The sequence below is a fragment of the Triplophysa rosa genome, linkage group LG5 (genome assembly GCF_024868665.1).
Source record: "Triplophysa rosa linkage group LG5, Trosa_1v2, whole genome shotgun sequence".
Lineage (NCBI taxonomy): Eukaryota > Metazoa > Chordata > Actinopteri > Cypriniformes > Nemacheilidae > Triplophysa > Triplophysa rosa.
The window spans coordinates 5,720,208-5,729,337 of NC_079894.1; positions in this window are offsets into that span (position 1 = coordinate 5,720,208).

Consider the following 9,130-nt stretch of genomic DNA (forward strand, 5'->3'; position numbering starts at 1 on the left):
AAAGAGTTTTTGGGTGAACTCTTTAAGAACGTGATTTTGCCACACCTGCACATAAATCTGATTTAAATCACAGATCTGACTTCAGTTTACCCAAAAGCACAAGGAAGCAAGTTTCTGACCTTAAATGGCGGAATAAATGCCAGTCCAAACTGGAATGTTTGACTTTCAGAGTCCTGACTCTAGTGAAACGGAGCAGTGATGGTGAACTAACAACATTGTAATGTTTGGATTGTGAGTCAGTCAGATTTGAGCGCACTAGCACCACTGGATTCCGTATTTCTGCCCACTCCCACATCCTGTTATGGGAAGCATGTTTTTACACTTCTCTCAGCTGTGCCCTTATAACCGTATCAAACATTCCCCTGTGGTCCCTGCAGGTCTCTTGCTGTGTGTGTTAGTTCAGGAGCCGATGACGTGAATAAGTGCCGACTCAGATCTGCAGATGGCAGCAGTAACTTGTGAGACAGTGTATATCCATATGGTGGTCAAACATGCAGTTTATATTCAGAATGAGGATCATGATGATGGGGATAGAATACTGTAAGAATACATTGACGCAGTTAAGACTAAAGTAGTCCTACCGTTCAACTAAACAACTTACTTAAAGGGACAGTTCACCCAAAAATGAAAATTCTGTCATTCAAAACGGTATGACTTTTTTTGTTCTGCTAAACACAAAGAATGATATTTGGAAGAATGTCAGTAACCAAACAGTTCTTGGGCACCGTTGTTTACAACAGTATGAAAAAAATCTACAATGGTAGTCAATGGTGCCCCAGAACTGTGTAGTTTTACCATATTCTTCAAAATTTCCCAGCCTTAAAGGGATAGTCCACCCAAAAATGAACATTCTTTCATATTTCACTCACCCTCATGTCAGTCCAAACCCGTGTGACTTTCTTACCTCTGCGGAAGATATTTCGAAAAAGGATGGTGACCAAACAACACTGACCCCCATTGACGTCCATTGTATGGACGATATGGAAGATATTTGGAAGAATGTCAGCAACCAAACAGTTCTTGGGCATCGTTGTTTACAATAGTATGAAAAAAAATCTACAATGGTAGTCAATGGTGCCCCAGAACTGTGTAGTTTTACCATATTCTTCAAAATTTCTTTTGTGTTCAACAGAACAAAAAAAAATGTTAACAAGGGGGAGTAAACGAGGGGGCACAAATACATTTTCAGTGAATTTAAAGTAATTTTCGTTTTTGGGTGAACTATCCCTTTAATGGGCCACACGTTTTGTTTAATATACAGATTTGTTTTCAGAGTATATACGCTGAATTGAGTTTCCTATTCCCATTCCCATGCTCAAAGCGATAACAAATTTGCAAATGAGTTTAGGAAATGCTACTTAATTCAGTCTCGAGTCCATTAATACGCAGTTTTGCCTTTTAAGTAAATTGGTCTGAATACATTCACAAGAAAAGCCAGCCTTAAAGGGATAGTCCACCCAAACATGAACATTCTTTCATATTTCACTCACCCTCATGTCAGTCCAAACCCGTGTGACTTTCTTACCTCTGCAGAAGATATTTCGAAAAAGGATGGTGACCAAACACCACTGACCCCCATCGACTTCCATTGTATGGACACAAAACCACTGAGACATTTCTCAAAATATCTTTCACATGAGGGTAAATAAACGATGACAGAATTAGTATTTTGGGGTGAACCATCCCTCCAATGCTTAGTAGGCAAATTGTTTCACCGTCACATTCAACAAGTCTCTTTGTTTTCACGTTTTAATGGTCTGGCCACGGGCACAGCAGATGCTGTCAATGTTATGGGAAGGACCCTCAGCATGTTACTTCCTGAGGGGACGTCCTCTCTCGTCTCTATATAGAATAGTCAAAGACATTTTCAGCAGCAAAAACAAATAAATACACAACCAAAGAGAATAAACCAGTCAAGCACTCCAGTTATGACTGTGTTTGTGTACTTGTAAGCGTCTTTATTTGTCTGCGCTCCTGTCAGTGTTTGAGATGCTCTGAACCGGACTGTGTGTGGGATCTCGCAGCAGGACTGTGGCAGTTGTCCAGCTGTCATTGAGTAATCGTATTACTGTAATTAGGTAGCGTACTCCCTAATCCACTTCAGTCAAAACACTGGCCTGTGTCTGACTCACCCTTACCAAGACACGGGCACATTCTCATTACGCATTTCTGAGTACATCAGATCGAAGCCATGAATAGCGTATGTCATTCGGAGCTTTGTTTTACATTTAATCCAAGGGTTCGTTTAAAGTTTACATATCAAGATATTTTTGCCAAACAATGCAAATGCATCCAACAATTTATGACGTGACCAATGGAGACTCATCATAAATATTGTAGATATAAATTACAACAGACCGTATGTATGGACTGTACACACATGCATCATCTACAACCAAACAAACAAAAAGTTGCCAAACTAAAATACATTTCAGACATCGTACATCTTTGTCTAATGTCCCAGTGCAGGTGTCATTTCACTAATGCCTATAGGTGTCAAATAATTCATTGGGTTCAAATGTATATGCGAGGCCTGCAGGTGGAGCAACAGCACCAGCTTTATCCCTGTCCATACGTAAAGCTTTATCTCATGTGTACATTCTCTGCACGGCTGCTTTACATCCTCAAGACTCCCAGAAGAAAGGCTTGGTCGATGTGTCGTTGCATTGTGGTTCTTGGAGAGGATATCATAACTCCACTGCCATTGTGAGGAAAAGATTATACTGTATGAGATAAAATACGTCCTGTATCAAATCTCTTCCGCGATCAATAATCTCTACGAAAGGAGATGTGATAAAGCGAACGCTGTAAAGATCGACTGAGAGCTGCAGAAATATTCATGTCAGAATGTTATCACGGACCACGAGGTCCATGATTTGTTCTTGCGTACAGCAGAATCATTCTTAACCTGTCTATCTAGGCTACTTTGCATCTGTATTAAGCATTCCCAATAAAAAATGACAATAATCATTCATGTTAAATAAACAGTAGTGGAAAAAAATTAAGCGAGCATTCCAGATGTTCATTCATTCTGCAGATGCTTTGTGGCCATTCCAGTCCAGCGTCTGTTGAATTTCAACCAAATCAAACCTCAGGAAAGTCATCCGACAGCAATGTGAAAGACTGACAAAATAGACAAGACGCATGAAAGCTGTAATAAAGATCTAGGTGATCGCATGAAAAACAATGAACTTTTCCTATAGAAATATTACTGTTGTATTGCTTAAAAGGGAATATGAACGTGTTTTCTTTGCAGTATTTGAGGTCTGAAAAAATACAGAGCAGTTTTCCTGTTATTTTACATCTACGCTGGCCGACTTCAGAAGAAGGCCAACCGCATGTCAAAAGAGTTTCGTATAATTGTTCACCTGTCATCCAGAGGAGCTGCTAATCGGTATTTCTGTTCCTAAACAGTGACGATAAAGTACTATTCTATATTTTCTGCAAATAAATTGAAATAAAAACGTCTGTTAAGCCTATTGATAATTTAAAATAATCATAAATTCAAATACTTCACTTAACGCTGATAATATAATAAGCACTGAAAAAAAATCATTAATGGTGTGCACATTTGCTATCTCCGATTACATAGTTTCTCAGTTTGCTAACATGTCCATTTCTTTCAACATTTTTACAACAAACTATTTTACACTAAGTATGAAGGAATGATTCAGCAGTTACAGTATGTCCAATGAATGGATTATCTTGTATTGCCAGGAAGCAACACTTACCTTTATACACTGAACAACAGATTACTGTGAATGATTTAACTTTGAGTTAGAAGTCAAACAATAGTTTTCCATTAAGCACCGTTCTGCCATGTGTTCAGCCCTTATGTCAACAAACAGTCTAATTACCTCTAATATAATTTCCTCTGGCATTTCTCTCTTTCTTTTCCGTGTTGGCACACACAACAAGGGGTGTAGAGTGCAAATGACATTTGGACCCCAGCGGTCACAGTTCAGTCCTGGGATCTGTCACTATTGCCAACGGCTGGCCTTGCTCCATGACCTCGGGTCAGGTCTATCTTCACTCTCTTAACCACCACAGAGGTGCAAACAGCTCTCCTTTTCACCTCTCCTCCTTCACACAGCGCGTGGCAACAATCCGGCAGACAGAAATAACACTGAGATTGAAATAATTTATAATCTCACCTTGTAAAAAACTGAAAAAATACTGTAAAAAAAAAAATTCATTTATAAAACGCAAAAATCCACGGCAACGTTCATATTTATAAAAATGTTCTTTGACGTGGAAAAGTGCTTAGCGCCACGTCAGGGTCTGAGCAGACGTACACACTTTTGCTTGTCCGAGTGCTGCAGGTTTCTGGAAATATAAGTCATTCTTGCCACTTGTATTGGATTTGGATGTTGACAGGTGCTCTTTTATATAGCAACGACATTAATTAGACATCATTAAAAGGCAAAGATCTGAAACTGTTCAGCTGCGCGCAATTTCACAATCATCTGCGATTTATAGATTTCACATCTGATAGAGAGGCCTACACGCGATTTCTGTGCATACATTCGTTCTATGAATCACACGTACATACTTTGAGAAATTATCATAAAATCAAATTTAGGACGGTTTCTACGCAACATATTATAAATGAGGCCCCTGGGGCGACAGAAATAAACTGTAAAATAACCGTTTTTACATTGTTTTCTTGTAAATTTGCGCTTTTTCTGTAATTTTACATTTCTTTACCGTATTTAAAAAAATTGATGATGATTGATTTTTTTTAAGTGAATTTACGTAAAATAAGAGTTTTTAAATTGGAAAATCTGTAAAAAAAATAATCGAATTGCGTTGGTGTTAACCATGGCAAACAGATCATTGAGTGAGTTGAACTTGAGAATCAAAACAGTTTAACTCCAATTTTGGTCTGTTCAAGGATCACTGGACTACTTTTATGCCTTAAAATTGACCTCCATTAATCAGAATTGAATGGAAAAGTGTTACCAGTACAATTTGTGTTCCACAAAAAGTAATACAAAAAGTAATACAGGTACCAACATGAGGGTAAATAAAAATGTCAGAATTTCACCATAAAATTCTGAGCCACCATAAATCATGTTTATACAATAAAAGGGCCGAATGCATATGCTGGCATATCACGGCAGACAGCAGACTGTTTGCGTCCGACCTCGACTCAAACGGTCACATTATTTTCACAACACATCTCGAGCTGGACAGGAATGATTTACTGTTCCTGACATGTTATGGAAAGATTAAGCTCATTATTGTCATTTTAGCACTTTAGCAGATTTTAAAGCAGAAAACAGCCCAATTCTAAACCACGTCCAGCCCAAATCACCATTTAAACATTAACCCGAGTCTTTCAGTAAGTGACTTTTTCGATACATTGCAGATTATGACTTTGAGATTAAGTCAATCTTTAAGGGCCAACAAGAGGTGTGTTACTTCTCCAGAAATATGAACAGGCCCTTTATTGTGACATAATGGCTTTACATATGAGTTACAATGTTCCGGCAAGCAATTTGATCAACGAATTTTGTCCATTTTTGTCCTGCCAAACTAAAAATGAGTGAATGTACCTTTAAGAGCAAAACCGTTTCCTTAAAAACAATCCTTAGCAATGCAACAGAGGTATTACATCGGCAACACACAGAGGTGCTCTTTCCGAGCGTACGAGCCATAAATCTCCTGTGTTTAGAGGGCACGTTTTTGCTCACCGCAGAGAGTCTTTAGGGATCCCCCACGGCTATGGTCCATGACTCCTGCAGGCTGCCGATTTAACACAAGTGTAAATAAACAATACTTCTCTGCAGACACACACACACTCCTGCTGGAGTCAATTGAAGACTTTGACAGTTGCGCAACAAGGAATTGCTCAGCCAACAAAGGCGGTATTATGTTGAACAGGACCAGAGAGGGTGAATGTTTCTGTATAGTCACAGATATATAGTGGACTCTTCGGAGAAGGTCTGTTTTTCCCTCTCTGACTCTTTATCCAGATGACTGGAAATGAAAATAGAGACGTTCGGGCACGTGCACTATATTTGAACCCTCAAGGCTACCATGCGTTCACTTCCCAGGATGTGTTAGAGGCCGAGCGAGGGTCATTCTTCACCTCCGTGTGAGGCGAGTTCAAACACAACAGAGGTTTTCATAGGGTTTCCATAACATCTAACTCTCATTCGGTCATTGCGTGATAGATAACGCATTGAATCGTGCCATGTGTCCCGAAAGATCTCGATAGCCCTGGGAACATGCAGAGCTCGGACAATAGATTCCCTCCGTCACGTTATATTACAAACATCTGCACTTGAGTCGAGCTCCATTTCAGACACATTTGCTCGCTTGAGTGATTCAGTTCATTCGTAATGAAGCGTTGCTGAGATCACAGTAAAACGTACCTGTATTGCAAGTTGCTTTGGATAAAACAGTGTGTAACTAGCATCCTATCGCAAAGACGTTTAGAGATAAGTGTTTGCCGACTCACCGGCCTGTATTGCTGTGAAATATAATGGGCGTGTTATGAATAAAGCGTAAATGTGATAAATGACAAAATGTGTACGAGGTCAAATATGGGTTAGGTGAACAAATGTTTAAATTCTGAATAGCGACATACAAACATTTTGGGTCTTACATAATGTTTATTTTCAGGTAAATTCCCATTACATTTGGGATTTTAAAAAGAACAAGCCGAGCACCTTTTCTGCTGTAACTCCACACCACGCGCTTCATCCTTCAGATCTCAATTAGTTTCGTTGAATAATTATAAGCTTTTATTGTGCTATCAACTTTCTTTAGACGAGATTTGATTTCGGCACTGCTTTTGAAATAGGAGCCGCCTTCCACAGAAACAAATCATATCGGCCCATTAAAGTCGGGAGGGATCATGACCTCCTCATGTTGTACTGAAATTAATACAATGAAAGAACAGAGCAATATGTGTGGCTCGTATGAAAATCTATACCTTAATCTAATCCTATCACAGTGAGTTTATCTAATCCCGGTCTTTATTCTCGATTTCTGTGCTTTGGTCCATGGTGAGGTGGAAAACGATTTCACGGCATAACATGTTAATTAGAGAAATATTGTTTCTGCGTGTCAAATCCATAATCAGATTATTATGCAAAACTATTGAGACGTGAAGTTCACATGACATACAATTCAATGAGTATAGACGTTTTCAGTGGCGACAACATAAACAAACACTATGTGACCCAAACTTAATTTCCGGAAGACCTCCGCAAAGAATCAGTAACTGTTGAGCAGTGTTGGGTAAATTACTCTCAAAAAGTAATTAATTACTAGTTACTAATTACATATTCGACAGTGTAATTAGATTACTGTACAAATTACTCTGTCCAAAAAGTATTTAGTTACTTATTACTAATTACTATCAATATCCTATATCAACTTGATTAGTTAAGTGATTCAAGGATAGGCATGAAAGGGCTCTTTTAATTCATTCAAATAAATAATATTAAACTACATAAAGTAGTATTATTACCTGACCAAAGTATTACAAATTTGAGAATTATACATTAAAGCACAGATTTTAAAGTTAGACTCTGAATTTTGATGTCAATTCCACTATTACACACACATATATTACACAAAGTATTTAGTTTAATTACATCAAAAGTAACTAATTAAATTACAGAAAAAATAAGAGTAATCCCTTACTTTACTTTTTCAAGGGAAAAGTAATTAAATTACAGTAACTAGTTACACCCAACACTGCTGTTGAGTAGTTTAGTGTAATTTAATACAATTAGTGTACAATAAATAATGGATAGAAATGAATATATACAGATGAAATATAAAATAAATGTATTATATTATAACCAAACACAGACCGGAAGTTAACCTCAGGCCAAGCACGTGCATCTGATGAAACTCTATACTACTGATGAATGAATGCATCAAACCATTCATTAAAATCATTTATAATTATTAAACGAAACATCAGGCTGATATTTCTATAGACAACCATTTACAGAACATGCTAAAACTCTTAAAAAAGGCAAAATCTCAATTACAGTTCATTACATAACAGCGCAGAAAGAACAGTGGTCGGGGTCACTGAGTGCAGCCATGACACGTCAGAGGAGATCTGGCCCTCCCGGCTGAGCCTGGTTTCTCCCGAGGTTTTTTTTTCTCCATTATTCAGCATTGGAGTTTGGGTTCCTCGCCACAGCAGAGCAGTGCAGTGTTGGCTTGCTCACCGGGAGACTGCATTTATTTATTTATTTATTTATTTATTCATTTATTTATTAGATATTATTTATTATAATGATCTTGCTTGGTCTATAAACACCATGCACTGTGCTGTGTTTTACCTTTCTGTGTTTTTCTTATTTGCTCCTGTAAAGCTGCTTTGGAACAATGCACATTGTGAAAAGCGCTATATAAATAAAATTGAATTGAATTGAATTGAACAAGGGTCTACATACTGTACTTTCACTTCATCTCTAATCCCCCAAAAATAATGTTTAACATCATAACTGATTGAATAAATTTGCGGAATCATCATTTCTTGAAATCTCTAAACTTTAGATCAAGTTGTGAAATCACAAACTGTGTCAAAATACCATATCTTCAAAGAGGACCAGTGAATTCAGCTTGAAAGCGCCGCTAGTACAATAAAAAGATAAAGGATTCAAGTTCAGTCAATTTCACTAAGATCCGTTATGCAGAGAAGCGCTTTGAAATGTGCACGATTAGAAATTTTATTGTAACAAGTAAATCAGGTAAAGACACGATAAAAGCAATGTGCATAAATTCATAACCATGTACACAAAATCACAATAGCGAACAGAAATGCGTTTTAAAAACATTTTTCTAAAATTCTCAAAATGTTATTTTGCCTGAATGTATTTTTTATAACGCTTTTAGAATGTTTAACAATACAGTCGATAAAATGCTCTTTTGACATTATCACAACTATGCTTTTTGATAACATAAAGAGAGCGTTTAGGTAATGTTAGCTGGAGAGGTTTATATACTGTAAGGTTTAATATGAGTGTTGATCTAAGGCGAGTTTAATCATCTGAAACAGACCGAAGACATTGTATGTTTTACCAGCGTGAGTTTAATGTTACGCTTACGAACGAAAAGCATGATGAATGAAAAACCAAAGGAAGTCCTTTACACA